Raw genomic sequence first — 26,170 nt, 5'->3', positions numbered from 1 at the left:
CAGGAGTCACCAGCCAGACACAGAGGAAGCAAAATGTGAAAGCAAAACTGAGAAAAGGTACCAAGCCACGTGGCTAAACATAAATAAGAATTATGGGCTAATTTAAGTGTAAGAGCTAGTTAGTAATAAGCCTGAGCTAATAACCATACAGTTTATAAGTAATATAAGTCTCTATGTGTTTACTTGGGTCTGAGCAGCTGCAGGACCAGACGGAACACAGGAAAACTTCAGCTACAATGGATCATGCCTTTGATCCCAGCACATGGGAGGCTCACGCTTTAATCCCAGCACTCTGGAGGTGGAGGCAGGAATATAAAGCAGGTGAAGACAGGATCTCGACCCTCAGTCTGAGGATTCAGAGAGACAGTGTCCCATTTGGTCTGAAATTTTGTAGAGGTAAGAAGTCTCTAGTGGTTGGCTGCTCTGCTTCTCTGATCTTTCAGCTTTCACCCTCAATATCTGACTCTGGGTTTTTATTGTTGAGACCAATTAGGATTGCCCATCAGTTGTCATTCACTGTTACTCTCAAATCACATATCTTCACTTTTTCCTCTTTGTTTCTTGACTAGACAATAGAAGGAAGGCAGAGCTTTCAGGTCCACCAAGAAGTCTAAAGGCTGGCCTGCGTGAGCCTCGCTCAGTGCCACCCAGCCTTCTTCATGCCCACACTGGCATGGTTGGACTTGTGAGTCTGTCTTCAGGTGCAGCATGGACTTTAGAGAGCTGTGATTTTGAAGTTTATTTTAATGCTGCCTTCCCCTTGCTGCTTAGCACCTCCCAGCAACATCTACACCATTAGCCAATGCTCCTCAGCTATGATGTGGTTACACACAGTTACATCTGTGCCTCCCAGTGTCGTAAGCAGTGGAGCTGCTGGTCTTCTTTCTCTGGGTTGTTTTGTTTTGTTTTTTCTAGTGGTTATTGCATTAGGATAATTTCCAAGAATGAAAATAAGAAAATATCATCTCTAATCTACATTCTAAAGACCATATGATAGTTATGGCCAACTCATAGGATTTGAATGAGATACATTGCATGTATATATACATATATTTATATTCATAGTTTTATATATATATATAACTATAAATGTATTTGATTAATATAGTTTCTAAAACAGTGCCTTTTCCAACTCAGGAATCTGGTATGTCTCATTGTTCCTTTGGGTCTTCTAAAACCATTTGTTTCACTATTGACTGGATGGCATAAGTATTTTAAGGCTAATTCACAGCCATTTCATACTTTGGTTTCTATTGAAACTGGATGGGATCATGGACTCTAGTCCTAGGAAAGCCTACTGCTTCCTCACTTTAATGTTGTATCCAATTGCTTTAGCAGTACAGACCTCTAACTGTGTGTCATCTGTTATCTTGGATCTTTTAGGAAGAAAAACTGTGACTTGAAAAAGCAATAACTGGGTTTTGCCCTCTTCCTTTCAAACACAGGCATGCCTGATACGTTGTTACTGCTCTGGCCAGCACCTCCACAACAAATGGAGCTGGCCATCCATTTACCATTTCCACAGGGAAAGAAGGGTTTTCAATGCTTCACTAGCACATGGTTTCTAAGAAATAGCTTGTATAAAGTTGAGATAGGTTCCTTACAGTCTTAGTTTTTAAGCTGAATTGGAGTTCAACTTTGTCAGTTTTTTTTTAATTTAAAGAGATAACATATGATCTTTCTTCTTTATATCACTTATGAATTAATAGTTTCCCTATACTGAAACTTTCTTCTGTTTCCACTGTCTACTCTGCATGGTAATGATCTATTTCAATGAACATGTTGATACTGTTTTTACATGCATGGCTGATGTAATTTGCAGCTTTAGACAGTAATTCTGTATGTGGAGTTTTTAGTGACTTGTCTGGGGTTTCCTTTCAACACACATCATCCTTATTTAGTTTTTGCATTGGGATAGCCCAGGCTTTTGGAAAAAGTTAGGATTGTTTTCCTGCCCTTAGATTCATTGTACTAGTTTAAGCAGCAGAGAGATTTCCAGTTCTGTAAATATTGATAACTAGCACTCTTAAAAACATTTAGGTGTGGCGCTTTAAGATCTTAGACTACTTCTCAATCTCTCATTTAATCTATTTAGACATTCTGTTTACCAACTCAATTTTATGCAGTTCTTAAAAAATTAACAATTCATCAAACTGCTTGACTATGGTATGGATAATGAATTAACATGTGGCTATTCGATGTTACCATTTTCCAGATCTGTGAAGAAACAAGCTATTCTTCTTACTATCAGAGAAATTTATGAATAAACTTTTTTCTCTTGATTTGATATGCCAAAATTTTATCCATTTTCTTATTTTTCTTAAAGGAACAGTATTTGTTATTTGGGAAAAAGAAAGAGACACTACTATTTTTCTTGCAAAGGGAGTGGAATTTGTCTGGAAGTTTTTACATTAATTTCTCTTTTTTTTTTTAATCACATCTGGTAAAAGTAGGCTGAAGGCTGGCTGTCGGGATGATTGCTATGACGTGCCCTGCTCTGTCTGATGGGTGGTGAACTCTTGTGAATGCGCTACCTGTTTTTAATTTCTTTTCTCAGCTTTCTAGGCACAGAGCCTCACAAACACAGAAATTATATATGTAATACATACATTTAGTTTGTTAGTTGGTATTCAAAGTCTTCAACTTTTAACTATTTATTCAATCTGTTAATTTCTAAATCCTTTGCAATAACTGAAATTTATGTCTTAGTATAATTAGTATATTGCTCTTTGATGTGTGAATCATGATTTGGGGTGAAGTTTGGCAGTAATAAGTATTAAATATTTCTATGCAACCTTGCATTTGCCCTTGGATTTTATTCTAATTGCAATTACTATTATAAACGTTCCCTTAGTGTTTGAACTCATCTAGTATTATCCCCCCACCCCCGCTTTGTTTTCAACCTTTATGATAATTCTTAGGTGTGGCTTTCACTGATGGCATATAACTTCGGTATTAGTCGGTTTTTATCAATCCTGAAATACTTGGTGGACTCCCGACTGGCCTCATCACTTTAATTTTGCATCTGTGCATGGTTTTCTCCTGGCATAGACTCCATTCACTGTGCCATCACATCCTTTGTATGGCATTCTTCCCTCCCAAACAGTTAACGATCCCAGTCGGGGCTCTGGATGTGAAATGCCTTTCAAATGAGCATGTGTTTTCTGATTTCCCAAGTCTGCTTCAGGCCACCAGGGGAGAGAAGCAGCACACACAGTGCATTAGGCTCCAAGAACAGTTCATTGTCTGCAAACAGGGTAAACATTTCCATCAGGTGCTCCCAACCATCCAAAGGCAGCCCAGTTCTCTTCCGCAAACTCCAGTTCCAGGTGCATCTGCAGCATCACCCCTCTGCTGCCGAGCACCTGCACAGGTATGTCAGGAGATGCTAGCCCACTTTCACCAGAGCATGGTTCTTCAGCCGGTTACCATGGTTACACCAGGCGTTTTCTCTTCTGCCTTCAAGACCCCAGTATCTCCTGTGCCACTGTCACTTTTTGTGGCTTCTCCTGGCATAGCTCCAGTCTACCTTACCTCTGTCTGCTAGCGTGTGGTGCCAGAATCCTGCTTCTTAAATCCTGTCCAAGTACACACATGTGCCCACACAAAGATCATCACGACTGTAGTAGCATAAATAGTAATGTGTACTAGATCAGTGGTGCTCAGCCAGGTGTGAATTTTACCTCCAGCCTGAAGCATTTTTAGTTGTCACAACTTGGAAAAAAACATCTAGGGGCAGAGGCCAGGGGTGCTCCAACACTCCACGGTGCCCAGAGCATTCTCTACACAGAGATTAGCTGACCCAAATTTTTAATAGCCCCAATGTTGATCAACTATGTATGAGATGCTCTGTAGGAGCTGTTGATTTTATAAACTGTGAAAACAGCATTATAGTCAAGTATTTAAAATTTTAATTGGTTGCAACTGCATATTTAAAGGTTTAAAAATAAAAATAAACTTGCTGTGTGAGATAGGGCCTAAAATTTCTGAAAATAATTGGGGAAAGTAAATTCAATTAAATCTGGAAAATCTTAACATTTTTCAAGCTGGGAGGTAGGTGCATAAATGTTCATTATATTAGTTTTAATTTTCTTTTCTTTTTCATTTTGTTTTTGTCTTTTAAGATGAAATTCTGCTATGTAGCCCAGACTGGCCTTACAATCTTGATCTCCTTACAATCTTCAGTACCCCAAGTGCTAGCATGATAAATGTATGCCACAACACTCAGCTTTTTTTTTCACTTTTTTATTTGAAATTATATGTAATATAGAGCTTAAATAGTTTAATTGTTTAAGACATTGTATGATATTTTCAGTCTATCTCTTAATGCAGTGGTTTGAATGAAAATAGCCCCCAAAGGGAGTGGCACTATTAGGAAGTGTGGCCTTGTTGAAGTAGGTGTGGTCTTGTTGGAGGAAGTGTGTCTTTGAGGTCTCATATGTTCAAGTCATACCCAGTGAGACAGATCACTTCCTGTTGCCTGCAAGTCAAGCTGTAGGACTTTCAGCTCCTTCTCCAGCACCATCTACCTGGACGCCACCATGTCACACCATGATGATAACGGGCTAAAGCTCTGAAAATGTAAGCCACCCCAATTAAATGTTTTCCTTTGTAAGAGTTGCTGTGGATATGGTGTCTCTTCATAGCACCAGAAACCCTAACTAAGATACTTACTAATATAAAATAAAATATAGAATTTCAATAACTGTATTAAATGGTTGGGTTTGGGGTTTGGCATCAGATACACTCAACAGCATTTTTTTCTGCCAGTAGCTAGATAAGCAGGAAAAAGAGAGCACTATAGTAAAGGAAAGATATTCTATAAAGCACATCATGAGACAGTGACAAGACCTACCTCACCAGAGCAACTGGAATATTACATGGCTAGAAATGGGATTAGATATTGAATATTTTAGTCAGCAGACAGAAGATTTGCCATAAAACATCTTGGGGCATTGATTTTGTGGAAGTAGTCTGTATGTGTTTTCTAGAAGAAAAATACCATTCAAAAAATAATCCTATTAGATCTAAATTTACTACTGTAATTATATTAAGAGGGAATGTTTATGTTTTTTTCTTGTAACTAATTCTTCCTGAGATTCTGAAAACAATGGGAGGAGCAGAAAGTAATGGACATGAGATCCAGATGCAGGGGAAGGATTGGCCTTGGCCACAAGGGCATGAAGGGAAGGCAAATGTGTGTGTAGGATGGTCTGCAGGTTTTGAACGGCAGGGAGGTAAGATGACTAAGTCTGAGGGTGATGGTACAGTTAAGATGGTAGAGGAAGACCTCTAAAGGGAAAGGAGACGGTACCAGACAGCAAGCAAACAAGTGGGATCGCTGCCAGTTTGAAGCTTTAGCTCATGAATTCAGCCATCTCTACCCATCTGCTTGAGTGATTCCATCTAGTGACACAGCAGTGCTCTAATGGAGGCATGAAGAAGAGACAGGGGCGTCCTAAGTCTTCCGAGCGTGATGGACAGAGGAGGGAGAAGGAAGGCGGCTGTATTTGCTAAGGACTGATGATGCATTGAATGAAGGGATCTCCCAAGAAAACAAAATGAAAAGAATCAGTGAATGGACTGTCTAGATCCCATGAAACAATTGTCCTTGTGAATTACTTGAACAGTTCAAAAAGGAGAACAGAGGTCATGGTCAATAATAGACTCTCTGAAATTGATGCTTTGGATGGAGTACATTCTGGTGATGAAAGTGCCCATGATGTGAGCTGCCGACTTACAGGAAAGTTTCTGTCATCAAGATGGGTTGTCACAGGAAACCTTGGGTTGTCCTGATGACCTGACCTGTCTCCTGCTTAGCAGTCCCTTTAGTAAAAGTGAGTAAGTGCATCGTGGGGACAAGTATGATGGCAAATCTTATTTACTGTAGGTTGCTCAGGTTAGGTGGGCTATAGGGGTCCTAAGGAGCAAGCAGATGGCAGGGTTCTCCTGCATCTTGACAGAGCATAAAGGAGAAATGAGGGGAGCTGGCATTACCTCGTGCTGGTGCCTTAAGAACAACCCTGGATAATTTTCACATACTGCACTCCTCACACATTGGAAAAAAGTTCATCATCTAGAGTCAGTCAGACACATTCAAATTTGTCATAATCAATTATAGTAATACCATGAAGAACCCCATGTATTTCAGAAAGGACTACCCAGGAGCTAAAAGTCAGATCTAACCTCCAGCTGGATGAGGATAGATTCCTTTTGTCATTCAGTGGCTGTCCAAATGTAGAAAGGACAGTTTGCCCCTGCTAAATTATAGACAACATAAGTAGACTTCTGCCTTCCTGTGGCTGCTCAGGACAGATGCAGCCATACCTGAATCAGAAGTGCCCACTTAGCCATGGGATGTAAACATTAAAACCTCAATAATTGCTGATCTCTTTCATACTTTTTTTTACCACTGGGTTCCGATTTCACTTCTAGAGATGATCAAAGGGAAAACGTGGTGAACTAGAAGTGTGCTGCACTTCAGGGATGTCCCTGTGTTTCATCCATTTATCAAACAAGGGTTTATTAGCACACCCTGTGACCCAAGCAAGCATCCTGTGATAGAGGCCACAGATTGTTCTCCACCTCGAGAGATTGCAGGTTAATGAAGATGGACAGAAACCTGGTCAACACTGAGATTTAATTACTTAGTTTCATTTGTTTGTAAGTTATGTACCACATATTTTGTTTGGTTGTAGAAATACACATACATCAACAGGCATACCTCCTGCCTTGATATGATAATGTTCAGAATGCTCACTACATAATCAAGAAGATCTTCTTGGAAGAAGTGCCCTTGTGCTGACTCTTGAGTACAGAGCAGAAGTCTCAAGGAGAGTCCTGGAAACACATTACAAACGGAGCATCAGAATCATGAACACCTATTCATCTGAGAAACCACAAAAAGTTTAGTACAACTGGAGCCAGCGTCTAGCATGGGATACAGTAACAGGCAGAGGAAGAGACAGCACAATGAGTGTTCACTGGATTTCAGATTTTAACCCTCACTTTGGAGAGAATAGCAAGCTACTTAAACAACTTCTTCTTCTTCTTCTTCTTCTTCTTCTTCTTCTTCTTCTTCTTCTTCTTCTTCTTCTTCTTCTTCTTCTTCCTCCTCCTCCTCCTCCTCCTCCTCCTCCTCCTCCTCCTCCTCCTCCTCCTTTTAAGCAGGGGGATAAAATGACTGTGTTGGACTCAAATGGACCATTCTGTAGCAATGTGGAAATTGGCTTTGTATCAGGCCAGCCTGGATGCCAGAAGTGCAATTAGCTCCATGCAATAATCCAAATGATTGGCAATAAGGATAAACAACAAAATCCGTGGATATGACAACTAACTGAAAATCAATAGGATTTTAGTAGGTGCACAGTGGTATACACTGATGGGAATAGAGGCATCAAGAGTGACTTCCAGGCCGGGCGGTGGTGGCACACGCCTTTAATCCCAGCACTCGGGAGGCAGAGCCAGGCGGATCTCTATGAGTTCGAGGCCAGCCTGGGCTACCAAGTGAGTTCCAGGAAAGACACAAAGCTACACAAGAGAAACCCTGTCTCGAAAAACCAAAAAAAAAAAAAAAAAAAAAAAAAAAAAAAAAAAAAAAAAAGAGTGACTTGCATCTGTGTTCTGTGCACCAGGTGAGTGAGGCTGGCACCAGCTGCCATCACAGTAGAACAGAAAGGGGTTTGCATCAGGGAACAGAGTGTGGCTTTGCACTTCCCAGTTGAGGGCAGGTTTAGTTAAACATTAAAATTTAAAATATGAAGGAAACTGTGAAAATTAAAAACTCTTGCTTTCTTAAATAGTCTATGAAGAAGATGAAAAGGTAGACTACACTCAGAAAAAAATCCCCACGCCCATATCCAACAAATGTTCTGTATCTAATGTATATCAAGAGATGTCAAAGGTTAGCAAACAAAAAACCTACTTAAAAATTGGGCAAATTTTTTGTCAAAAACACAAGCTGACATGTCACCAAGGAGGAGACATGGCAAGTAGGCATGTGGATATTTGTTCAATATCATGGACCATAGGAAAATGAAAATGAAACTGAGGTATGACATCACCAGACATCCATTAGGCTGACTAAGGCGATAAGAAAACAGCCAGTGCTGGGGAGAATGCAGAGAAACATGAGCAGGTGCAGGACATAGTGTGGGTGCGGCTCTAAGAGACAGGAAGAAAGGTCCACATCTAACACTAGTTCCTCTACAGCACAGAAGTCACAGCCCCTGTTCAAAGTGATAAAGAAGTGGCAAGTTACAAAGCTTGAGCCAGGGGGAGGTTTGGAGCAACCATAGAGGGATGCAGGAGAGGGCATTTGGTGGAAACAGCATAATGCCCACATTTCTTACCCTCTTCGTACTGCCTACAATGCTGCCCCAGAGGATTCTGCACCATAGTAAAAATGTTCCATACCTGTGCTGTTCACTCTCAGAGACCTGATCCACCTGTGGCTCCAGGTAAGGGAAGTGTGGTGAATGTCACAAAGTTAGTGAATTATGTCACATGCGATTTTAACTTAGATAGCCATATGTTGTTAGCAGATTGTCTATCAGAAAGTGAAGATAACGGGTGTATATGGTGATATTTTATTTGTATTCAAATGTTATTTGTATGTTAATAAATAAAGTTGCCCAGGGGTCAGAGCTATTAGCAAGCCATAGGAAAGCAGGGCAGTGGTGGCGTATGCTTGTAATCCCAGCACTGGTAGGCAGAGCTAGGTAAGTCTCTGTGTGTTCAGGGATACAGCCAGTATTGGATACACCTGCCTTTAATCTCAATACCAATCAATAGAAAACTTGGAGGTCTATACAGATAGGCCGTGATGAGGCGGTCATGTGGTTGGGTTTACAACCAATGAGAAGGCAGAACAGAAACACTATATAAAGACAGACACACAGGAATTAGCTCTGGTTCGGAGAGGTAGGACCACCGCAGGAGGAAGGGTAAGGTTTTAGCTCTTAGCTCTGACCTCTTGGCTTTCTTCTTTGCATTGGTTCTGTGTTTCTTATTTAATAAGACGGTTGGTTACATCTACAAATGTCGCCCAACGAGAGGGCAAGAGTTTCCATCTAAAACCTGAGAAAAGATTCTTAAACGGAGCTAAAAACAGCTTCCTAATTATCTCTCTCAAATAAGTGGCAGCCTGCCGGTTTGAGCTACTGGTGCGTTCCTAGCGTGTATGCTCGACCTGCAGTATGGTGGGAATGAGGCCTCTGCAAGTGGTGCAGGGTGGATTTAGCCTTTGCTAGTACAAAACAAAAAAGGATTCTGGGTTGCATGCTGCTTGGATAAAAGCATAGACCCACAATAGCTCCCAGAGCTGGCAGTAAACGGACCACCACCAAGTTGGGAAGCTGAGGTGGGCGGAGTCAGCAGCCATAGCACCATTTCAGCTTACAAATGCTGCAGTTTAAAGCAATAGATTCACAATAAGACAGATTAAGATGGAACAAGACTTTAAATGCTTTACAATGTGTGTAAAAATGTACATAGGCTTGGAAGAGAGAGGAAAAGGAACATAGATAGTTATATAAAGAAATAGAAAGTTTAAAAAAAATAAAGTCTTTAAAGAGAAAGAAAAGTAATATAAAAAATAAGCCATGTAAAGATGAATATCATACAGAGAGTCTGGATTATATTGTCTTTGGGATTTTTAACTGCAGAAAGACATTTGATTGTAAAGACTGCTCAGTTAAATCAATGTGTATATTGTAAAGGTATTTCAATTTCAAAATTTATGTCTAAGGATGTGTTGCTCTGGAAAGGAAACTCTGCTTTTGTTCCCACAGAAAGCCAGAGGCTATGGATTTGTTCCAGATTAAGATACATCAGGTTTGATCAGCCAAGACCCCCTGAAAGGTCTCCGATGACACCATGGCCCAGATGATCCAATGTCCAGATCAGATTCAAGGCAACTGGCTCAGACAATACAGCCTCATGGACTATTCCATAATCCTAAAATTTTCTTTGTATCCACATAAGATACAGCGCCTCCCTCCAGCAGGAAGTAGTAAGAGAAGCTACGCCCAAATTCCCAAATTATATGTAATTTTACTTTGTTAAGGTTAAAACAAAAAAGGGGGGGAAGGGGGGGAAGAGCTGTGGGATGTTCTGTATGTCCTGTGGGAGCCTGTTCTCGGGTTCCTCGTGGCTTTACCCAGCAGGTCTGCATAGAGGATGATTAGGACCACGGGCTTGAGTGCAGGTGTCTGAGATGATTTGCACTTGGCTGTGCTGGGGGATGGTCTGTATGTCAAGTTGCTCTGATTGGTCAATAAATAAAATCTGAATGGCCGTGGCTAGGCAGGAAGTATAGGCGGGACTAACAGAGAGGAGAAATAAAAGAACAGGAAGGCAGGAGTCACAGCCTGGAGCCGCTGCAAGGACAAGGAAGATGTAAAGTGCCTGTAAGCCACAAGCCTCTTGGCAGGGTATAGATTTATGGAAATGGGTTAATTTAAGCTATAAGAACAGTTAGCAAGAAGCCTGTCACAGCCATACAGTTTATAAGCAAAATAAGTCTCTGTGTTTACTTGGTTGGGTCTGAGCGGCTGTGGGACTGGCGGGTGAGAGAGATTTGTCCTAACTGTGGGCCAGGCAGGAAAATTCAAGCTATAGGTGTACATAGTAGGCTATCAATTTTCTTTTTTATTAATTTATTTTTTAAATTGAAAAAATTTATTTTATGTGTGTGAGTGTTTTTCCCCATATGCATACCAGGTACCCAGAAGAAGGTATTGGATTCCCTGGAATTGGATAGTTACAGATAGTTGTGAACCATGTGGGTGCTGGGAACCAAATCCAAGTCTTCTGCAAGAGCAGCAAGAACTCTTAACAGCTGAACCACTGCTCCAGCACCTTTAGTTTTTTTTATTAGCACACAAAGTATTAGATTTAACTTGGGTGGTGGTGGTGGTGGTGGTGGTGGCGGCGGCGGCGGCGGCACAGGCCTTTAATGCCAGCACTAGGGAGGCAGAGGCAGGTGGATCTCTATGAGTTTGAAGCCAGCCTGATCTACAGAGCAAGTTCTAGGACAGCCAGAGCTGTTACACAGAGAAATCCTGTCTCAAAATAAAAGTGTTAGATTTCATTATGACATTTCCAAACAAAATCTGAGTTGGTTCTCCTCCCCTGGCCCCTTGTCTCTCCTGTCCTCCAGCATACCCTGTACCATCCATCCAGACTTGTTTCTCAGCCTTTACCTGCACTCTCACTCATGTTCATACATACATGCTTTTTGTCTGAGTCTGTTTCCTCATTGAATATGAAACTTTGCAATTGTATCCATTTCCCTTCAAGTTTCATAGTCTTATTTTTCTTTATAGACATCCATTGTGTACATGCAGCATTTTTGTTAACTATTCATCTGTTGATGGATATCCAGGCTGGTTCCATTTCCTTACCATTGTGAAAAGGAAAATAATAAATATGGATATGAAAGTGTCTCTGTGGTACAATATGGAAGGATCATACATTTTCAAGTACAATATTGTCCTTTTGGGTAGCTAGTAAAAATCTAGGCCTAGAATCCAAGCACATCATTTTTCCCACGTGCTATTCATAATTCAGTAATTCATTATAAAATACTTGGCCCTGAAATCTCAAATAGTAAGCATTCTCATCATTCTTTTACTATTGTTCCTGATTTTTCAGTCAGAATTGTCAAGCTTATATCGCAAACAATCTGGTAGAGTGGTAAGAGTAAAGATTAGCCTTTGGGTTGAACGTTCCAGTACATAGTTTCCCAGAGCCTTCAAAGACCAGAATGGACTTCAGAAGGTGTGTGGGCCTGCCTATTCTTGTGGCATGGCTAATTGCATGGGCTAACGACAGGGAAGGCTTCAAACCCAACTCCATCCTGTACCACCCTCACCATACTTCTTGGGTTCAAACACACTAGCACTTAGCATGACATTTCTGAAGCACACAGACCTTTCTGACTTTGGGACCCTTAATAAAGAACTTCAAGAATTGAGCCAAAATGATTAAATGAAGAAAATTGTGATGGTTAGTTTTAACTGTCAACTTGATGCAATCTAGAATCATTGTGGGAAGAGACAATGAGTCTATGCATTGGGGCTGGCCAGTAGACATGCCTTTGAAGGATTTTCTTGGATGAGTTTACTGAAGTCGGAAGACCCATCCTGAAAGCAGATGGTACCATTTCCTGATACAAGAGCCTATAAAAGTCTATATCTTAATTTATTAGTGGGTGCAATAGGAATACAAACTCACTAGTCCAAAACAATAGAGATGTACTGCTGATCTGATACCATTCTGTTCAATGCCAATCAGGACCAACTGCAAGCAGCTTCCCTGCTTGACTCGGTCTCAACCACGTAAGAGAGAGCACAACCCTCTTTCTGCTCTTAAGCGGTCATCTACACAGACAAGACCACACCCTGAGGCTTGTTATCTCAAAGCCATTGGCTAAATGAAAAGAATTCCCATAACACTTCCATTTTTTGTCTAAATAAAAAGGTTCTAATGCTAACACAAAGCTATATAATATAAGAACAATTATAGAGTATTGTCTAGAAGAAAGAAAATGTAATAACATAAACAAAAATAGAACTACAACCAATAGGAACAACATCAAGTAAGAACACATACTAAACATCTAGGCCAAAGGTAATTGGCAAGTTAGAGGGAATACTCAAAAAGCTGTCCTATCCTGAAAAATCTGAATCTTGTACCTGAAATGCTCTTAGCTAAAATGCAAAAGGATTATAACTATAACTATCTAGTCCTTAACCCTATCAAAGACCTGAGAATAAGAATATTACCTGAGTAAACAGGAAGTGCAATCAAGCAACTTCCAAAAATGCAAGAAATGACAAACAGCTGGATACCTGTACATCCAATGTTTCTCTGCATTATTGGGGCATCCAACTTTGGCTATAGGCCTAGAGTATCTGACAGACCATATTCAGAAGCAGGAAAATTTGAAGGACTATCCTACTCTGTCTTGGCAAGGATCAGCAGTCACTTTTTCTAGTAATTTTCTTGTTTTGATTAGACTTCATGCTTACTGTCAGCTGTCAAGGCAAGGGCAGTCCTTTCCCAACAGACCAGTTTTGCCAAGAAAAAGACAAACTCCAATTGAAGTGTCTTCAATACCCATCATCCTCTCAGGAGTAAATCAGTGCTGCTGGGAGCAATAATGTCGTCTCACCTCAACAAAATTAAAACATTAAATGCCATGTTCTCTGGGTCTTTGAAGTGTTTGAAGATTACCTATTCATCTGAAATATATCTCTGTTTATCTAGAAAACCTAACTAACATGGTTGTAAGTTTGACATGCATGGGTGACTATTAACCTGTAATTCTTATCAACCTATATAGCTTAAAGACTAAGGCTTCATAGTATAAAAATAAACAATCTGTAAACAGTTGTACAGTATAAGGACAATGACCTCAAATTTGTGACAATATACAAAAATATCTTAATCAGAGGTAGAAATGAATAGTGCAATATGACAAAAAATATCCTTAATTTGCATCAATATACAAAATATCCTAAACAGAAGTAGAACATACATACAGTAAGACAAATATAAGTTTACATTTGCATCAATATATAAAAATATTTTAAACACAAGTAGGAATGTATGTACAATATGACAAATATAGTTTTGACTTTGTATCATATACAAATTATCTTAAACAGGAATAAAAAAATAATTTTACATTTGTGTCAATACACAAGAATCTATACTAATGCAAATTATCTAAAACTGATAGTTGCTAATTTAGTTTACAAGTAGATACAATAATCTACCTTCTTATCCTATCCTGTCTATCCCCCTTTTTTCTATTCCAAAAGAGATTCCTGAGTCTAAACTTTATTGTTCCACCCCCAACCCTATAACAACTTACAACCAATCCCTTACAGATGACCGTTATCCATAACCCTGAGAAAAATAAAAAACCTGTTGATAGAGGAGGCATCATTTTCTTAGAATTGCATTGCTTCCTGCTGTCTGAGTGATGGTATCTCTGTGGAATCCTGTAAAAAAAAAAAAAAAAAAAAAAACAATGAAACAATGATTAAGTCGAATGAGGACTAGCTATAACCAGTCTCAGAGTAATAGGTAAAGCTTATCTGGCTAGAGTGGTGTAAGATGATGGACCATCTCAGCTAGCCACCTTGAAATTGTTCTGAGCAGTTTGTAGTCCAAGACTGGTCTTTGAAGTTTGTCGGCTTTATAAAGATGGCATTATTATGAACCAAGTAGAAAGATTGTTGTGGTGCCCCATCATCCTTCTGGAATCTTCAGAGATCACTGTTAGGAAAATTTATTGTTCATTGTGGAAAACTTAAACACTATTAATATCAGGACAGAAACTTTAAAGATAGTAATTGTATCTAAAGAAAGGTTCTAAAGAGTCAAATATTAAGTATGGGGAGAAAGAGAATTGTGGCAGCAGTCCCTAGATTTTGCTTGGGGTTTGCAAATAGGTTATGGGCTGAGTGTTTCCGGAAGGTGAGATGGACTACGGGAGCTCGAATAATCAGTGCATGCAAGGTAAAGTGCAGAATGAGCCACAGGCTGGCAGCCTCGACTTGAAAAAGCTAGCTGAGTACCTAGCAAGTGAACAAACAATGTGTTAATTCTCTCTCTGCTCTTGACGGCAGATATGATGCTCTAAGTGCCTGCCTTGACTTCCCCACAACCATGGACTGTAACCCAGCTGTACATGCCAAGTAAGCCATTTCTTTCCTGTCAGCACGTTTTTATCACAGTAACAGAAATAAAACTAGACCAGAAGTAAAGAGATGAAGCCTATGATTAGTTCTCGCTACAATGTAGGGATTAAGTATCCTCTGAAGGTTATTGTGCTAACGGCTTAGATCTAGCACATCAACACTACTGGGTGGTGCTGGAGCCGTTGGGGGGTAAGGCCTAGAGGGAGGAAGTTATGGCACTGGAGGAGGGCCCTTGAAGGGGATTGTGAGACCCTGAGTGTTTTGTTTGTTTGTGTTGTGTTTCTCATTGCTCTCTGACTCATGAAGTGAGTGGCTTTCCTTCAGTACATATCCTATCCCTGTGTGCTGCTCTGTCAGATTCTCAGAGCCATGGGGGCTAGCTAGCACCTGCACTAGAACCTCCAAAGCCATGGACCAAATCTCAGTCTCTCTGTCTCTGTCTCTGTCTCTGTCTCTCTCCCTCTGTGTGTGTGTGTGTGTCTGTTTCTCTCTGTATCTCTCTGTGCCCCTCTGTGTCTCTCAGTTTGTCTCTCTGTGTGTATCTCTCTGTGTCTCTCCTTATGTGTCTCTCTCTCTATGTGAGTCTGTCTCTCTCTCTATTTCTTTCTCCATCTCTGTTTCTTTCTCTGCCTCTGTCTCTGTCTGTCTGTGTGTCTGTGTCTGTGCCTGTCTCTGTTTCTCTCTTTCTGTGTCTCTCTCTGTGTATCTCTCTGTGTGTCTCTTTATGAGTGTCTCTCTGTCTCTCTATGTGTCTCTGTGTGTGTTTGTCTCTGCATCTCTCTGTCTCTTTCTCTCTCTATCTCTCTCTCTGTTTCTTTCTCTGCCTTTCTCTCTGTCCCTCTTTCTCTCTCTGTCTCTGTCTCTCTGAGTATTAAGACAGTATCTGTGAATGTGTAAATTAGTCTAACTGGCCTGGAAATTAGTATATACCACAGGCAGACCTTGAAATCACAATCATCCTGCTTCTGTAATCCTGGGACTACAGACATGTGCTGCCATGCACAATGTTAGCCTTTTCTTGTTTAAGCTCATTATCAGAGGCATTTCCCTTACAGTGTCACAGCACTTAAAACAACACCACTCTATCATCAGGTAGGGTGGTCCTACCTGAGACCAACTTCAGTATTCACACCTGCCTTCCTGCAAATCCCTGTCCCCAGTCACTTTAGGGCCCTACCAGTCATGTAACCACAAAGAACCAGGGACGCCTATGATAATATATAACCCAGACAGTCCAGGTGGCCCAAAACTCCCACTTCAAATTGTGCAGTAACTCATCAGATTCTCCCTCGAGCACAGTGACTCTCAACCTGTGGGTCACAACCTTTTTGGTGGTCGGAACGGCCCTTCCACAGAGGTCAGCTAAGACCACTGGAAAACATAGATATTTATATTACTATTCATAACAGGAACAAAATTACAGTTATGAAGTAGAAACGAGAACTACTTTACGGTTGGGGGTCACCACAACAAGAGGAACTGTATTAAAAGAAGGTTGAGAACCACTGCCCTAGCACATTTTCACCAAAAACCTAAACCCATCAGTGAAAGTTGCTATGCTGGCAGACTCTAGAAGATTCTCTCCCACTCAGCAATCGTTGACTAAACTGTTGACTAAAGAAGCTCCTGGGGCTGCAGCTTCCTGACACATGACTGGTTAAAGCAGTCTTGGAAATGGAGACAGTAAGGGATGCGGAAGTGTGTGTCCACATTTTGTCTTCCCAGAGATGTTCCTCGGAGTGCCTGAAGCACGTGGCCTTTCCCCTGTAATCGGAGAGCTTGGCTGATGCCCCGCAAGTGTTTTTCTGAAGGGGAAGAGCAGCTTAGTGGAGCCTTTCAAGGATAGCTTGCACATTAAAAATTGATGTAGCACTTTAAAGTTTAATATTTAAACAAAATGCTTAGTGTTTACTGGTATTGCACATTTTCATAGGTTTAAAAAGTTGAAGGGAAACTTTAGGGCTGGGAAAGCACCGAAACCACTTTAATATTTAAGGTATATGTTCCTAAAAAGTCAATTCAGTTTCTTTGGCTTTTATCTGTTCTCTATAATGGTTTTTCCTCAGCCTGGAGACAGTATTTAAGCTGGGAAGGCTGCCTGAACTCCATCCAGGAGCCATGGGTATTGGGTGAATCCCAGTTCTCTGCTTCTACACTAGCCATTCCCAACCTTTATCTCTCCAAAACCTTCAGGGGGTTGCCCTTAACTGTAAATGATAGTATAAAGATCCAATTATCTTAAAAATTCATGCACATTGAACAAAAGTGTTTGTGATGGTAGAATAAAAATGTGCAGCACACAGACAAAACTGGCCACATCATCGAAGTGAGGCCGTACAATGGACAAGAGAGAGGAAGGGGGTGATGTGGGGGAAGGCCGAAAACAACCTGCCCTTAACTAGCCTAGTAAGAGTCAGGTGGGAGCTGCAGGAACAGAACAAGTGTGAGCTAACATGTAATGCAGCCAACTGCTTGAGTCACACACACACAGGACGGGTCTAGGTGCAGTCCACTGGCACCTCCTGGGTGTCAAATGTGTCCAGACAGAGTGTGGGACACTGCAGTGTTGTTTCCATTTGAGCAGCAGCCAAGGCGCCAACTGTTAGGTAGCAAAGACCCACGCTGACTCAGAACCAAGGAGACTGGTTCAAGGACTGTCACCCATGCCCCCCACAGAAACGACAGAGTAACGAGAGGGCTCTGACTGGGTTAGCTGAGGTTGTAGACGAATTTCTGAACAGTCTTATTAAATAAGGAACACCAAGCCAAATACAGGGGTGAAAGCCGTAGAGATCAGGGAAATAGTGAGAGCCACCAGCTAACCTTAGCTCACCACGCCACCGTAGCTTCCCAAGTGAGTGCTTCTTCCTGTCTAACCTGCACCTTTATTACCTTGCTGTTCTGCCTTCTCATTGGCTCTTGGCCCAGCTACCTCACTTCCTTGTCATTGCCTGTCTGTACAGACCTCCAGGTCTCTATGGTTGGTACTGGGATGAAAGGTGTGTGTCACCACACTTGACTGTTCCCCTAGTGTGGCCTTGAACACACAGAGACCCTGCTTGCCATGTGATTGGATTAAGGGCGTGTGCTACCACTGCCTGACTTTTGTTTATTGCTGGCTATGTCTTCTGATCTCCAGGCAAACTTTATTAACATACAAATGAAATATCACCACATGAGGTCACAGTCCTGTCCCTGATAGTCTAATTTAGGAGCAAGAACAAGCAGATGGATTCAGCCACATTTTTTTTTTTTTCTGATGTACTGACGGGTAGACACTGTGCAGACAGACAGCCCCGGCCCCCTTGCAGCTACATGCTAATGGGCACTTGGATATAAACAACTAGGAATGAGGGCTGTGGAGGAAGATAAGACTAAGTGGGGGTAGAGGGAAGACAGGGTGACTACCGCATGCATGATAACCAGCAAATGTGGTTTTGAGGAGCCACCACCCCACAAGGGACCCATAACAAGTGGAGGAGTAGACCTTCAAGGGAAACTGCCTTGCAGGTAAATGGCAGTGGCAGAGTCAGGATCAACAATGTGCTTGCTGGGTGAAGGAACCAGAGCCTGCAGAAGAGGGAGCAGAGCCAGGGCGTGCATTCCACACCAGATGTTTTCTCCCATTCAGCACACAGTGCACTGGCCCACAGCCCTGGGCAGACTTGTCCTTCCACAGTAGATGAATGTCCATTGGAATTTCTCTCCCTGCCTGGTTTGGTGGGGATCTATCAGAGTCTTGACCACAATCTGTCTTTTAATGGCCAAAAGACTTTTCAGCACTATACTTATTCAGGCAAATCATCTTAAAAATCTTAGCAGATTGACCTTTGCATTAAAATGTATGGATCTACATGACATATCACAGGCATCCACCATGCTTACTCTCTTCAACATACAAAGGCACTTACTTGAATGGTCTATTAGGCTTATCAAGGAGAAAAAAATTTTAAATGGGGAATAGTTTCCAATCATATCATTCCAATTATATCATTCCAGGTTCCCCAGAAAGGCTTTTGATGGAATAGAAAAGTCAGGAGATCTAGCTCATATATAAAATTGCATGTACTTGCTCTTACCATTTAACATGCTTTCTAGAAACCTTATGTCTATATGTTTTAGTGTCCTTTCTGAGATGAAACAGGCAGGAGAGGTTTTAAAAATAGCTATTTGGGAATGATCTGATAAGAACAGCTAGCAGTAAGTTTGGGTCACTGGGGCTATTCCTCAGTGGTAGTGCATTTGACTGCCAAGAATGAGGCCCTAGGTTCAATCCCCAGTGAGGAAGAATTAGGAAAATAGGTAGAGAGCAAAAGGAAAAACTGACTCCCTGAGATGACACTTCTGATTCCCAAAGGACATTAAAGGGAGGAAGGGGGAAAGGGTGGATATCTAAACAGGACCGATGCGGGAAAGGGGAGGATCTAGAGGCCCCACTCAAGCCAGAGTCAGTTGAGGGCCTTCCCAAAGGGGTAGTTTTTCCTTTAGCTTTCTTTGGGGCTTGGTCTTCAGTATTGGGGAAAACTCTCCAGCTACACTTCAGTTTTCCCAGAATTTGAATTCTTTGTCCATCTCAGAGAATGAGCTCAGGATTCCCTAGATGCCCTCCAGTACCCCTGCCACACCAGTACTGGCTTTAAGAAAGAAAGCAAGAAAGAAACTCCAGTACTTGGATTGTTTGGTTGTTAAAGATGCCGGATTTAAGCCAGACATATAGCTTTAAAAGGCCACCGGGCTCCCATCTTACTTGAGATACTTGTCCATCAACTGGACACATCCAACTGTAACTTACCAGTTTGATTCCTATGAAAATGCAAATATCCCTGAAATATGGGGTTTGAGTTACTTCTTCAGTTCTCCTAGAAGACCTGGGAGAAGCTGGAATGTCAAATTGCAGAACTGTCTAGGATTAGCCCCAGCCTCCTCTTCCTGTCACCCACCCGGGTTCTGATTTCTCCCCACACCAAACTCCTTCCAAGTCCCCCAGTGTCTCACTTGGCATCCTTCTTGCCACACTCTGGCCTAAGCCTGGCTATAACAACCATGTTAGGTTTCTACCAGAGGCTCAGCTAGCTTCTGTGCATTTACATATATTGCTTTAGTTAATGGCTGTGATCCATCTCTCTGTCTCACCAAACTGCCTACCCCCTCGATCTACCAAGACAAGTCAATGCCTTAAGTTTAAATCTCACTTTTCCTATAAAATCTCCCACAATTCCTCCACATGCACATTTCTTCCTAATCTGAAGTCAAGTATTTCCTAAAATACTACCTAGTCATGCCAGCCTCACAGTACCTTCAATATCCATGCTCTCATGTACCCTGCTTCTGCCTCTGGGCCATGTCTTAATTAGGATTAGTATTGCTGTGATGAAATACCATGAAGAAAAGCAACTTGGGGATGAAATGGTTAATTTAACACACAATTTCATCATCAAAAGCAGTGAAGGCAGAAACCTAGAAGTGGGCACTGATGCAGAGGCCATGGAGAAGTGATGCTTACTGGCTTGCTCAGCCTGCTTTCTTATTCAATCCAGTACGACCAGCTCAGGGGTGGCCCCACCCACAATGGACTGGGCCCACCTATATCAATCACCAATAAAGAAAATGCCCTACAAGTTTGCCTAAAGCCTGATCTTATGGAGGCATTTTCTCGATTGAGAGATTAAGAATAGTCATCTCTTTGATGACTCTAGTTTGTGTCAAATCAGCATAGAACTAGCCAGCCCAGGACATAAGTCAGCAGCAGGGCCCAGCCTTCATCTCTTTACAGCATTGTCCTGGAAACCTGACTGGGGCAAAGAGGGAGGGAATGGAGAAAGAACAGACACACTGACACATGTACAGAACAAGATAAGATGGTTGTGCTCACCCTGACGGAGGGACCAACTGCATCCCAGAACCTCAGCATCCTTATTTTATACATCTGGATTGAGGATACAGGTTTACTGTATACAGCCAAATAAAGAGATGGGTTTATTGTACACAGCTGGAGGCAGGTTTAGCTGACCTGGGTAGGAGGTCTCTGTAGGGAGAAGTCTTAGACTACCATCAACCCAGAGGAGGAAGCTGTGGTTGACAGCTTTGCCACACACTGTCAGCATTCACATTTGGACCAGAAGAAGCCTTTGCCATTTCCATAGGTCTGCGACATTGGGGTCCTTGACATGGCTGTGCTCATGCGAGCAACACACATTCACTCAGGGTTTCCCCTGCTCTCCACAGGACAGGGTGACCATCTTCTCATAAGCCTTTAGACTCCATGACTCATGGTAGCTACCTTTTTTTCTACTTCCCAGGATGAACTACCTCAGGGTAGCACCACCCATAGTGAAGCAGGTCCTTTACATCAAACATTAATCAAGGAATGCCCCCTACAGGCCAATTGGAAGGAGGCATTTTCTTAATTGAGCTTCCTCTTTCCAGATGACTTTGTATCAACTTGACAAAATACTAATCAGCACACTTTCATTTTACTAGTCTCAAATTCATTTAAATGATATTAATTAGCTAAAACATATTAATTAGTTAAAACAAATAATAACTTGTTCATCTGAAAACTGTCCTAGTCTAGGTTCTGAGTGTTGCTCAGTGAGAGGGAAATATCCTTGATTTCATGCCCAAATTAAGCATTTATATTGACTTTCCTATATAAACTATCTCATACTAACCAGATAATTGATAAGAGAAAGTTTCCCTTTCTATTAAATAGACACCAATTTGTTTTTAAAGAGGGAATCAACACAATTCTTCATAAATTCTAATGATTTTGAAAGATTTAGACAAATATAATCAAAGGAAGCTAGTAAAAGCAAAAGAGAACCAGCATCCTACCCCTTTGTATACAGACTCACACAACCCACGAAATTGTACTTGACAAATACAGTTTACCCCAAATCTGGTTAATCCTACAGGATTGATAAACTGAAGATATCCATAACAATTTACAGAGAATGTGGAGGACAAAATATTATATGTGACCTTTTGTTGAAAAAAAAACTTAACTAGTTTGTTTTTTTAAGAAGAGAGAGATGCTCTTTATTTTTATGTCTTACTCCAGAATGATAAATACTAAATACACTGAATGCTGATCATGCACCTGAAACATAGTGGAACTGAACTAGTGTCCCTGCAATGGTATGAGTATCTCCTTAGGGCCCTTGGGCTAAGGTACAATACAAAGTGTGATTAATAAAGAGAAGCCAGCTCAAGTGGAACTGGAGGGAGGCCACACTAGCTTCACCACAGCACTTACACGACAAACTGCTGAGGTGTGGCTTGCTCAAAGACTTGGAAACCCATTCTTGACTCCCAGCCAGTCTACTCAGCTCCAAACAGCACCTCGTTTCCCAGTAGGGATAATGATGACTAGACCACATTAGGGACTCTTCTCCTCTAGCAACAAAGCCACACCACTTAAAGCTAGTGCCTCAAGGTCCCTGGCAATGTGTTGACCATCCCATCTACTTAATAAGAAAACCCTATCTCGACTGAGCAGATGATTTTTATGTCTGTAAAGTTCATTTACAATTATCAGTTTTCTACTATAAATGAAAAATAGGGGTCATTTTTTTCTAAGTAAAATTCCACCAGAATAAAATTCACCAGCAGATGAAACTATATGTCTTCTGTTAATATGTCTTAAGGAGGAGCAGACAGCAGCTGCAGCAGCCTTCACCACCCTGGCTCACCCAGTCCAATCCATCCACCATAACTGATTTCATATGAGTGTATAATTAGTACTGTTGATTACTATCTGGTGCCAGCTATCCCAAATGCCCCACCTTCATGCTAATTAATCTTGAAAACTTTCCAAGCTTTCTCCTACCCTGCCTGCCTCTGTTTCCTGCATCGGTGCACACATAGCATTTTATTCAAACAAATCGAACAACAACGGCATCACTAGGTCTTGCACACAGTTGGTACTCAGTAAATGTTTGTTTATTCAAATCACTGCTCCTTCATCACAGTGATTCTCATTAGAATGGAAAACCCACAGCCAAGATTAAGGCTTGGGTCACTAACTAGCAATTGACTTTAGGGCAACTTGTGTTCAGACTGCCAGTGAAAACCAGTCTCTAGAAAACCCAAGGAATCATCACGGACAGTTTTCTGGTAGACCCTGAGACATGAAACTCTGCACTATTAAGGGTGTATCCATACATCACTGATTTGAAAGAAAGCAGCAGAAAACAAAGAAAGAAAAGCAGAAACCAGGCAGAGAGGCTAGTAAAACTTAGGCTTAAACACTGACAAGCACAAGTGTTTTCTAGTATTTTACATGAAACTAGTTTATGGAAATATTTGTGAGGTATATGTTGTTGTTTTTATTCTTTTTTTTTTTTTTCTGAGACAGGGTTTCTCTGTGTAACAGTCCTGGCTGTCCTGGAACTCACTTTGTAGACCAGGCTAGCCTTGAACTCAGGGATCTGCCTGCCTCTGCCTCCCAGGTGCTGGGATTAAAGGCGTGCACCACCACAGCCCAGATTATTTGTTTTTATTCTTTTTGGGGGCCCCGTCACCCAGCTTCCAAATAAATCACACATGGAGGCTTAGTCTTAATTATGAATGCCTGGCCTTAGCTTGGCTTAGTTTCTTGCCAGCTTTCTTTAACTTTAAATTCACCCAGCTATATTTGGCCTGGGGGCTTTTCCTGTTCTCTTACTTCTGTAAATCTTACTCTTACTCCATGGCTTGATGTGTAGCTGGATGGCTGGGCCCTAGAGTCCTCCCTCTTTCTCTCACTCCTAGACCTCTCCTCCCGGATTTCTCCTTCTATATATTCTCTTGGCCTGCCAGCCCCACCTATCCTTTCTCCTGCCTTGCTATTGGCCGTTCTGATATTTATTAAATCATCAGGTGTTTTAGACAGGCAGAGTAACACAGCTTCACAAAGTTGAATTAATGCAACATAAACAAAAGTAACACACCTTAAAATAATATTCTACTACAAGTATATTTGGTAAACAGTGGAACAAATACGACCTTCAGCAAAGATGTGGTATACAATCCTCTGCATGTGTGGCTCCTTCCTCATTCTGTCCTGCCTTTTAAGAAATCCTGAAGCTTAATAAACACAGCATTCTGTACTCTAAGAACCCCCTTCTCAAAATGGAAGGCTTCTTCCAGGAGCCTTTGAAAGTGAGTGGCTCGCCTGCTGTCACTAAAGGGTGGTGCTAAACAGATGGAGATGTGGGCAAACAGCAAGGACAGTACAAGGATCAGAAGAAGCAAAGTCCAAATGTCTAGTTTGAAACATCACCTGTCACTGCCAGCTAAGCAAACCTTACAGCTTTTGTTCACACGTGCAACTGTCCAAGCACTCTAAGCCTAGTTCTTCACCATGCCTCCTTCCTCGATGCTTTCTTTGGAACATTCCCAGATGAATTTTTGTCTGCTCCCTCAACTCCTCTCCACATTTCCCCATAATGAAATGATACAATCTCAAAACTCTGACCCCCAAGGCCAGTCATTATTTCCTAAAACAAATACTTATCAAATGTCTACAAGAGAATATATATTCTAATTTAAAGGAGGTAATCTGGTATTCATTGAAAATTTTAATTGTATGACTCTGTATGCAAAAATATTTAAATGTCTACACCTTAAAAAAGAAACAAAAATTTAAAGTCAACAATAAACCAGAAAGATATTGCAAAGTTACAATAAATTGACATTTCTAAGTACTATATATAGGAATATGTTTATATGTTTATATGATATATATACTATATATCATGTAACTACTATAATTTATGTAAAATAAATAGGACCTGTGAATAGGTAACTCACTTAAGAGGAAAAATAGATGTGCAATATAAGTCTTAGTCAATGTTCTTTTGCTGTGAAGAGACACCATGTCCAGGGAAATTCTTATAAGGGAAAACATTTAATTGGGGATTGCCTACAGGTTGAGAGGTTTAGTTCATTATCAGCATGGTGGGTAGCATGATGACACACAGGCAGACATGATGCTGGAGAGGTAGCTCAGATCCACAGGAGAAAGAAAGACACTGGATCTGGCTTGAGCATTTGAAACCTCAAAACCCACTCCCAGTGACACACTTCCTCCAACAAGATCCTACCTCCTCCAACTAGGCCACACCTCCCATAGTGCCACTCCCGGTGACCAAGCATTCAAACCTATGAGCCTATGGGGGCCATTCCTATTCAAACCACCACAATATATTATAGAATGTACTGGTTAGTTTTTTATCTACTTAACATAAGTTAGATACGAGAGACAGACAGACACAGAGAGAGACACACAGAGAGATGATTTACTAGGATGACTTACAGGCTATTGTCCAGCTACTCCCACAATGGCTTCCTATGATTGGAAGGTCCAATAATCCAGTCGTTTCTCAGTCTATGAGGCTGGATGTATCAGCTGGTCTTCAGTAGACCCTGGAATTCTGAAGAAGTGGGCGCCAATGCTAGTGAAGCGATGGACCTGCTAGCATGGCAGGAACAAGAAGGCAAAGAACAAAAGCCTTTTTCTTCCATGTCCTTATAATGGCTTCCAGCAAAAGGCATGGCTCACCAAAGGCAGTGCCACATCTGGCTGGGTGGTCCTGGGTTGTGTGAGAAAAAGCAAGCTAAGTGAACCATGGAGAGCAAGCCAGTAGGCAGTGTTCCTCCATGGTCTTTTCTTCAGTTTCCATCTCCAGGTTTCTGCATGAGATCCTGTCCTGTCTTCCCTGGATGATGGAGTCTAACTTGTAAACTTTATAATTCTCTCCCTCCCCAAGTTGCTTTTGATTATGGTGTTTATCACAGTATTAGTTATCAAACTGATACATTATCTTACCAGTAGAGAAATAGGGGAAGACAGTCAACACCAACTTCTCTTCTCCACAGGTACACTCACATGTAACAGGGCCCCAGACCTTAGCACAACTGACTCCATATTGGAAGTGCCATTCAGGCTGTAAAACTCAGCATGTAGATAGCACCACCAGCCAAAATGAAAACAAAGACCTAATCCATCAAAGTGCATAGTTCTGGGAAAGTTTTTACATGTACTAACCTTACTTTATGGCTTCTCTAGTTCTGTGTCTAGCTCACTGTTCTGTCAACCCAGGATACAGTGTTTGTGCTTAAAAGCTCACCCTGAGAAAGGCTCAGTGCTATGCTGGAATCCCAAACACCTAGTGTAGCCCCCGGCCAGCTAATAAAGACCTTCTATTGGCTTAAACCCATGCCTGAGCAGTCTTCTCTGGTGGCTATCCCTCAACACACAAGTGAGAAGAAAATGGATAGATTAAACAGCTGAATTGAACTTGACTGACTCCAAAGAAAGACAACCAGTTATAAAAGATATTAGTGATAGGAGGAGTATATAATAATAGGAGACAATTAGGAAATTAGAGTTATTAGCTAGATGGTAGGTGATATTTGCAAATTATTGTCAGTTTTCTTAGATATAGCTATGATCTAATAGATAGAAGAAATGT

This window comes from Peromyscus leucopus, chromosome 1 (assembly GCF_004664715.2).
Source record: "Peromyscus leucopus breed LL Stock chromosome 1, UCI_PerLeu_2.1, whole genome shotgun sequence".
Classification (NCBI taxonomy): Eukaryota; Metazoa; Chordata; class Mammalia; order Rodentia; family Cricetidae; genus Peromyscus; species Peromyscus leucopus.
This window is presented reverse-complemented; position numbering follows the sequence as displayed.